This window comes from Caretta caretta, chromosome 2 (genome assembly GCF_965140235.1).
Source record: "Caretta caretta isolate rCarCar2 chromosome 2, rCarCar1.hap1, whole genome shotgun sequence".
In the NCBI taxonomy this organism is placed as follows: Eukaryota; Metazoa; Chordata; order Testudines; family Cheloniidae; genus Caretta; species Caretta caretta.
In genome coordinates, this window is record NC_134207.1 from 215004933 (window position 1) to 215013628 (window position 8696).

The window sequence follows — 8696 nt, forward strand, 5'->3', positions numbered from 1 at the left end:
TCACGTGAATCAAAAGAATCCTAAACAGGATCAAGAACTTTTCTAGTCCAATTCCTTTCTAACTCAGGTTTGTTCACTATTACACACTAACTAGTCTTGTGATCAGTCTAATTTAAATGTCCAAGTGATGGAGCATCCACAACTTCCTTTGGGAGACTATTTCACATTTTAGTATTACCCTATAGAGCCTAACGGATCATAAAATTACCCTATATCTATCAAATGCCCTCGCCACACAAAATGATTTAGATGGAGTTGGATAAGGAGGAAATAATAAAAAAAATACACATCAATTCCATTATTACATGAAAATAATGAACCAGAGTAAAAGCATACTCTTATTCTGACCTTCATCTTTCCTTGTGCCTTTTCTCCCCACAACTGTTCATTGCTGTCATTCATATATGTCTAAAATTAGACTGCACATTTTTCAGGATTGAGACAGTCTCTTGTATTTTGCTCTTTAAAAAACCCAGCACACTTTAGGCAGTGCAAAAATAATAATAAGCGATGTAGGACCAGTTTCTGCTACCCCATCACACTGACTAGTAACTTACTTTGTGACGAGCTCCATAGATTTTGGTGGGGACACTTGCAGAGGAAGGTAGCATCCAATGTGATTAAGGGTGGCAGAATCTGACTCATAGTGATCTCACTGCCAGGAAGACTGTCTTGACATTAAGGAGATTCATTTTCTGTTCCTTAATTTCATCCCATTACTCCAAATTCTAAAAGGTGATGGCTAGTAACAACATATTACGTCTAGTGAGAGAAAAATGATACTCAGATATGTTTTTTTTAAGCCAACATGAAATATGCCATCCCTCTGTATGATCGAAGTATGAAGTCAGTAGGACACGTGTACAGTGTCCACAGAGCATGTGCCACAGAGTTGGCAGGATAGGGCCACGCATTTTAAAATAATGTGTAACGCTTTAAACACAAAGGTCCGGATTGTATAAATAATACTATGACCAGCGTTCGGAGAAGTTTGGAGGCCAATTGCTACAGGATAAACGCAGGCCTCAGGAGTGATTTGCACCAATCAGGGTATTGGAGGGAGCAGTCCTTCGGCCTCACCAAATGCAGAGCTTGATACTATGTCTGGCCCTTGCACAGAAGGTACAAAAAAAATAGGGAAGGCTCCTTGCACCCTCCTCCTCCAGTCATACCTGCCCAAGGACCTGGCACATTCTGGCTAAAACTTCTGTAATAATCTGTTTCTCAATTCATAGAGTTCAGCACCGTGACTGTTAAGCACATCACTGGCAACAACTGGAAAACCCACCGAAATGCACTTCTAGCCATGCTACATTTGTCCATACAACTTAGATGACTTTGATGCCGTAGCTGCCATTTCAAAACTGCGCCGTCCCAGCTATCATTAATTATTGTGAATGATTCACCAGAGCTTCCAGGGATCCAATAATGACAACAGAAGGAGAAGGGTTAGGGAACTTCCCCCATGATCATAGGGAGCAGCAGACAAAAGAACCTGCATTGTATGTTTTAAAAACAATTGACCACGTACACTGCCATTACGCAGTACTTTCAGTTCAAGGCTTATGATACTCCTTGAGCCCCAGCATAGAAGGGGTTATAGGAAGAATCCACTTCCCTGCCTATCACATGAGTGACCTGGAGTGAGGCTGTAAAAACACACGGGTTGTAGTTGTGGCAGCCCCCAGGAAAGGGGTTGCTGAATGTTGGCAAGGCCTCTGCTGGGTGTGAACAAGTGTACTGGGCTGCTTTGCTCTTTCTTTGAATCTCCTGGTTTTGCAAAGATGTGGTCATTGAAGTGAGTGAGGTTACACACAGTACGTAAAGATAAGTGTGTATGTAAATATTAGCAGAAAGGTTTCAGAGTAACAGCCGTGTTAGTCTGTATTTGCAAAAAGAAAAGGAGTACTTGTGGCACCTTAGAGACTAACCAATTTATTTGAGCATAAGCTTTCGTGAGCTACAGCATCCGATGAAGTGAGCTGTAGCTCACGAAAGCTTATGCTCAAATTAGCAGAAAGGGGGCTCTTTTGTGTTAATTATGCCAGCCCTGAGACCAGGGCTTTGGTTTGAACTTAATTTGAGGTTTTATTTTACTTTCCCTAGCTAGTCTATCTGCCCACTAGTTTATAGGGCAGGATTAAGTACATTTAGCATTTTAACCATACTATGTATGTGAGAGGTAAGTCTTTATTTTACAGATGGACAAGATGAAGCACATAGAGATTGTGACTTTTCCAAGATCACACAGCCATTCAATCGCAGAATCTGGAATGGAACCCAGCAGAACTGGCTTTCTGTCCCTGGCTCTACCCACTAACTAATTAGCTTTCCTGCATCTGAAGACATTGCACCCTTATGGTTTGTGGGAGCTGCCATGGTATAAGTTAAGGACAAAATGTCAGCTTGAGCCTCCTTTCAAATTTCCTGGCTTTAGTCAACTTATGTCTCTTGAGTGAACGTGTATTTAAGCTGGCACAAATCGAGTACACGCAGTGTTTAAGATATAAGATTCTGGAATTTTTTAAGAGTGATATTTAACCAGTTATGTGCTATATGGCTTGAAAGGGAGAATTTTATATGTGCTATTGTATGTGTGTGGAGATATCTTGGTTAGCATTCATTTGCTTTATGGTATATTTACTTAAATTCACTTTGTGTTTCGGGCACACTGGGTTTTTTCATGCTTTGAGGGCATTTACTGGTGAAGGCTGCACAGTGGGGGATAGATATAATAGTAATTTATATCTGTTAATCAGGGCTGTTGGACAGCACAATCAGAGCTTATCAGTGTCACCAGTACAACAAAAATATTCAAGGAATGTCAGTCTCCTATTACAGTATTTAAAAAAAACCACATCAATGTATTAAGGAAAAAAATGGTATCTTCTCCCATCAAATTTATACCACACTACTAACTCGCCATTTCTGGTTTTCTCTTCCTTCTCAGAATATTGGTAAATGCCAAAAATACTCAGAAATAATCAGTGCCACATTCAGAATGAATGAAAATTGATTACTGTAAGCAAAAAAAAAATTAAACCTTTTTTTAATTTAAATTAAATTTGAAATGTATAGGCTATATTAAGGTGTACATTTATTAGTTATTAAAATAATTTAAATTAAATGCAAAATATATTAAGTGATACATGTTTGCTGCCAAGTTTTAAAGAAAGTCAGACCACTGAACTGGAGGAAGTCACTTGCTAAGCATCTGGAACCAGTGTTTATTGACCTGCTAAACCAGCTTTAGAGCTACAGTAGCCTCTTCAGCAGTTGCAGGGAGAATTTTTCTTCATTTTAGTTTATTCAACTAGTACAGTTCAATGGATAGTTCATTCAAAGTTTAAAAAACAATTGGGAGTTGGAAAAACAGGAAAGCCTGGTATTTCTCTTTGAATCTATGAATTAAGAGTAGGTATGAGAGGATCAGATCTACTAATTCTAAAATTGTGAAGGACATGGTGACCAGAAACTATAGATAACATTTCATTTGTTTAATAAATCAGTTAGTTTTAAATGCAAAACATGTTTTGGAAACTTTTTTCTCTTATGCATCCAGCACATTTAAGGTAGTTATATTTAATAATAATTTTAAACAATTAAAACACTGGTTTTATGCATGTTAATTGACTGTGGATTTCTGTCCAAATAGAGCTTCACACAAATGATAAGTAAAAAATTAATCATCTAGTAAATAAGAAATGCATCATTCACTAGTTTCTAATATAGTAAAATGTAAAAATTAAGAATATGAATGCAAATTAAGCTACATATGTGTTTAAATAAATATAGTATACCCCCCTGGTAAGCAAAAAGAAGTACCAAATTTAGAGTGAAGGCTATATTTAGTTGCAAATCAACATGTTTTACTGGTTACTAATCAATAAGAATCAACCTTTCTTTAGGAAAATAGCTAAAAAGTACACATTGCAAAACACAATTAAAATTGAAGATTTAAATCAAGTTTCCTGCTGGCTGATTTAAATCATGATTAAAATCAGTGATTTAAATTATTTTGATGTAAATCAGTCCACTCTAGTCATATTTATTCCAGAAATCTGCAACCCACTTTGACACAATTGTCTGTCTGTGTTGAGAGACCCAATATTAAATTAATCAAGGGTATTGCACGTGAGAATGTAAGTGTGCTGGCAGGGCTATGCTGTGTCTCACACACACACACACACACACACACACACACACACACACCCTCTTCAGTTTTTTCTCAGAAGGGTCCAAAAGTCTAAAAGTTTTGGGTCCAAGGTGTCTAAAAGTTTAGATCCAGATTTTCAAACACGCCTATTGGCTCTGCTGATTCTCAGTGAGAGATTTTTGGGAGCTGTGCAGTTTTGTAAAGCTGGCCCCGATGTGATAGAAAAACACAGAGAATTTTTCCTAATGTCATAGAATAAATTATTAATTATTTCTATTCCAGTAGCACCCACAATGCATTAAGCACTCTCTACACACAGAAGAAGACACCATCCCTACCCTGATATCTGAAATGCCATAACATAATTTTCATCTTTGGAAATTTTATGAAACAGTTGCTTTTTTCAAATTATATTGAGCATGTTTTGTTTAATAGCTCTATGTATGGAAAGACCAGTTGAATGACCCAAGTAAAGAACTTGCTATGTGGTACAGGGAAATAATAATCATTAGCTTTTGTACAGTGCTTTTCTTCTACAGATCCCAAAGTACCTTTAAAAAGAAAGGGAAGTATCATTATCCTCCTTTTACAGATGGGGAATTGAGGCTCAGAGAGGTAAATTGATTTGCCGAAGGTCACGGGGCAACAGGTACTACTCTCTCGACTCTCAGTCCAGTGCCCTATTAACTGGTCCACGCTGACTTGGTTTTGATGTACCATTTGCAGACATTATTGAGACCCAGCGCACCATGCAAGACTCTTTATTTTCCATTTACAGAGATGCTTACCTCCTTATCATATGCTCCCTAGTGGCTACCATCGATAGTGGCTCTAAACATTCCCATACCCACACCACATTCACATCATTTACCCCCATAATGACAGGTTTCAGAGGAACAGCCGTGTTAGTCTGTATTCGCAAAAAGAAAAGGAGGACTTGTGGCACCTTAGAGACTAACCAATTTATTTGAGCATGAGCTTTCGTGAGCTACAGCTCACTTCATCGGATGCATACCGTGGAAACTGCAGCAGACTTTATATATACACAGAGAATATGAAACAATACCTCCTCCCACCCCACTGTCCGGCTGGCAATAGCTTATCTAAAGTGATCAACAGGTGGGCCATTTCCAGCACAAATCCAGGTTTTCTCACCCTCCACCCCCCCACACAAATTCACTCTCCTGCTGGTGCTAGCCCATCCTGCCTACAGACAGCCCCGCAACCTGAAGCAAATACTCACCAACAACCACATACCACACAACAGAACCACTAACCCAGGAACTTATCCTTGCAACAAAGCCCGTTGCCAATTGTGCCCACATATCTATTCAGGGGACACCATCACAGGGCCTAATAACATCAGCCACACTATCAGAGGCTCGTTCACCTGCACATCCACCAATGTGATATATGCCATCATGTGCCAGCAATGCCCCTCTGCCATGTACATTGGTCAAACTGGACAGTCTCTACGTAAAAGAATAAATGGACACAAATCAGATGTCAAGAATTATAACATTCATAAACCAGTCGGAGAACACTTCAATCTCTCTGGTCACGCAATCACAGACATGAAGGTCGCTATCTTAAAACAAAAAAACTTCAAATCCAGACTCCAGCGAGAAACTGCTGAATTGGAATTCATTTGCAAATTGGATACTATTAATTTAGGCTTAAATAGAGACTGGGAGTGGCTAAGTCATTATGCAAGGTAGCCTGTTTCCTCTTGTTTTTTCCTACCCCCCCCTCAGATGTTCTGGTTTAACTTGGATTTAAACTTGGAGAGTGGTCAGTTTAGATGAGCTATTACCAGGAGGAGAGTGAGTTTGTGTGTGTATGGGGGTGGGGGGGATGTGAGAAAACCTGGATTTATGCAGGAAATAGCCCAACTTGATTATGTAAAGAGTTGTCACTTTGGATGGGCTAGCACCAGCAGGAGAGTGAATTTGTGTGGGGGGGTGGAGGGTGAGAAAACCTGGATTTGTGCTGGAAATGGCCCACCTGTTGATCACTTTAGATAAGCTATTACCAGCAGGACAGTGGGGTGGGAGGAGGTATTGTTTCATATTCTCTGTGTATATATAAAGTCTGCTGCAGTTTCCACGGTATGCATCTGATGAAGTGAGCTGTAGCTCACGAAAGCTCATGCTCAAATAAATTGGTTAGTCTCTAAGGTGCCACAAGTACTCCTTTTCTTTTTACCCCCATAAACACCCTTGACCTTGACGATAGCCTGCTTAGGTCACACCCTTATGGGCAATATCCATCCTTCCCTTGGAGAGCACTTGGGATCCATGCAGGAGAAAAGTGAGGGAAATGAGTGGAGTGATTGGGAGTATGCACATCACCCCTACTCACATACACACTATGGCCCTTCAGACTCAGTGTGCAAGATAGTAATGCTGAGCTGTGTTATCTTTACACGAGATTACTCAATAAATTGGTTAGTCTCTAAGGTGCCACAAGTACTCCTTTTCTTTTTACCCCCATAAACACCCTTGACCTTGACGATAGCCTGCTTAGGTCACACCCTTATGGGCAATATCCATCCTTCCCTTGGAGAGCACTTGGGATCCATGCAGGAGAAAAGTGAGGGAAATGAGTGGAGTGATTGGGAGTATGCACATCACCCCTACTCACATACACACTATGGCCCTTCAGACTCAGTGTGCAAGATAGTAATGCTGAGCTGTGTTATCTTTACACGAGATTACTTGAGTGGTGGGGTTCTTCCTGTAAAGATAGGTCCCCAGGTTAGCCACTGGCTATAGAGCCCTTACAGCAAGATTCAAATGGGAACCAAGCTATGAGGGAGAAAGGGGGAGAGGAGAGAAGGTGTGGTCTGGGGCCTGGAGCCTGTGCTTGGATGGCCCGACCCTGCCACTGATCTCTCAATATTCGTGTGGCTCTTAAGGCTTGTCTACCCAGGAAAACTATACCAGTCTAAGATTGGAAGTGAATTTAAAGTGTGATAGTTATACCAGTATAGCTCACTGTGGAGACGTTCTTGTTCTGGGATAAGAAGGCCTTTTGCTAGTTAAGATTACAGTGCTTTGGAAACAATTTAAGCTAAGCCAAAAAAAAAAAAAAAGCCACTCTTATCCAAGAATAGGAGTGTCCACGCAGGAAAGTTATAAAGACATAACACTAGTGGTTTAACTATACCTGTATAACTGGAAAGTCACCGTGTAGACAAGTCCATAGGCATCCACTGCATTTGTGGACAAACGCCATATATCCAATGAAAATATGAGTGATAAACCTCCACAAGGAGAACCTCATGGAGAAACTCATTCCAGCAGATTTGCCCATGGAGGAAGGTGATGAGGCCCTTCTTAATTTACAGGAAATCCCACCTGGTGAAAAAGTTACTGGCCTGTTGGCATGTTAGAAAGTGTTTTATGATCACTCATTGCTTGTCATCATATTAGAGATTAAGCAACCCAGCAATATTATTCCTTATTCTTAAAGAAATACAACGTGATCTTATGTTAAAAATAAGGTATTTGCTTTACGAACAATATAAGAATGTATTGGCCTCAGAAGTTCCACTAATATAAATATTGTGTTGTAGCAGTGAATTATAAAATGGTATTTTAATATCCTTTGATGTTAAACATTAGAAAATGGTATTTCTTTTCAGAAAAAGAAGGCTAAATAGCAAGACGATTTTGATATTATATTGCACCAGTCCTGCTTATCTTGTTCAATTATGGTAGCATAGCGTGCAACATAATTATTTTCATATATATTGTATTGTATATTATAAGTTTGCATTTTTTAAAATATAAAAGCATACACTATTATGGCTAACAAAATAGAAGGGCATTCTTAGCCATGATATAACCAGGCACAACGCCATACATTTACACCTGGGCTAGAATTTGGCCCTAAGTATTCTTACAACAGTTTTTTCAAGAGCAAAATTTGCAGATCCAATAGAAGATATTTAAGTGCTATTTTTACATTGTAGTGTGATATATTGTCAGAGAGTAGTCTAATTGATTTCAAATGCTATGAACTCAATTCTCCAGTCCTCTAGCAGGTCTATGATTGATTTCTATGGGAGTTTTGCCTGCCTCGTGACTGCCTGACTGGTTTCTGTGTCTTTTTTGTGTGCACTGTAGAAACTCATTCACATGGCAGCTATCAGCTCCAAAAATGTTTTGAGTAATATGCAGGGCAAATATCCATTAACCGTAGGTAATTTTTAATATCTGTAGACATTTAATTTCTCTGGATATTTTTATACCTACCCATGTCCAATACTGATATTTTTTTGGTGTTGCCAAAAATATAGTTGAACATACAGACACAATTTACGAGACTATACACTATTTTTGTTTGCTTATGGATAGCAGTTTTTTTAAAGTGTGCCTGTTTTGAACATCTACCAAATTATTTGCCAAGCAAGTCACATGTGCAGCTGAAAAAACACCTACATGTATACTTGCCAAGGTAAAAGTTTATCTTGAATAGTACCCTTACAAAAAATTGCATATCACTGCCACAGAAATATCTAATCCATCAAGGGAAA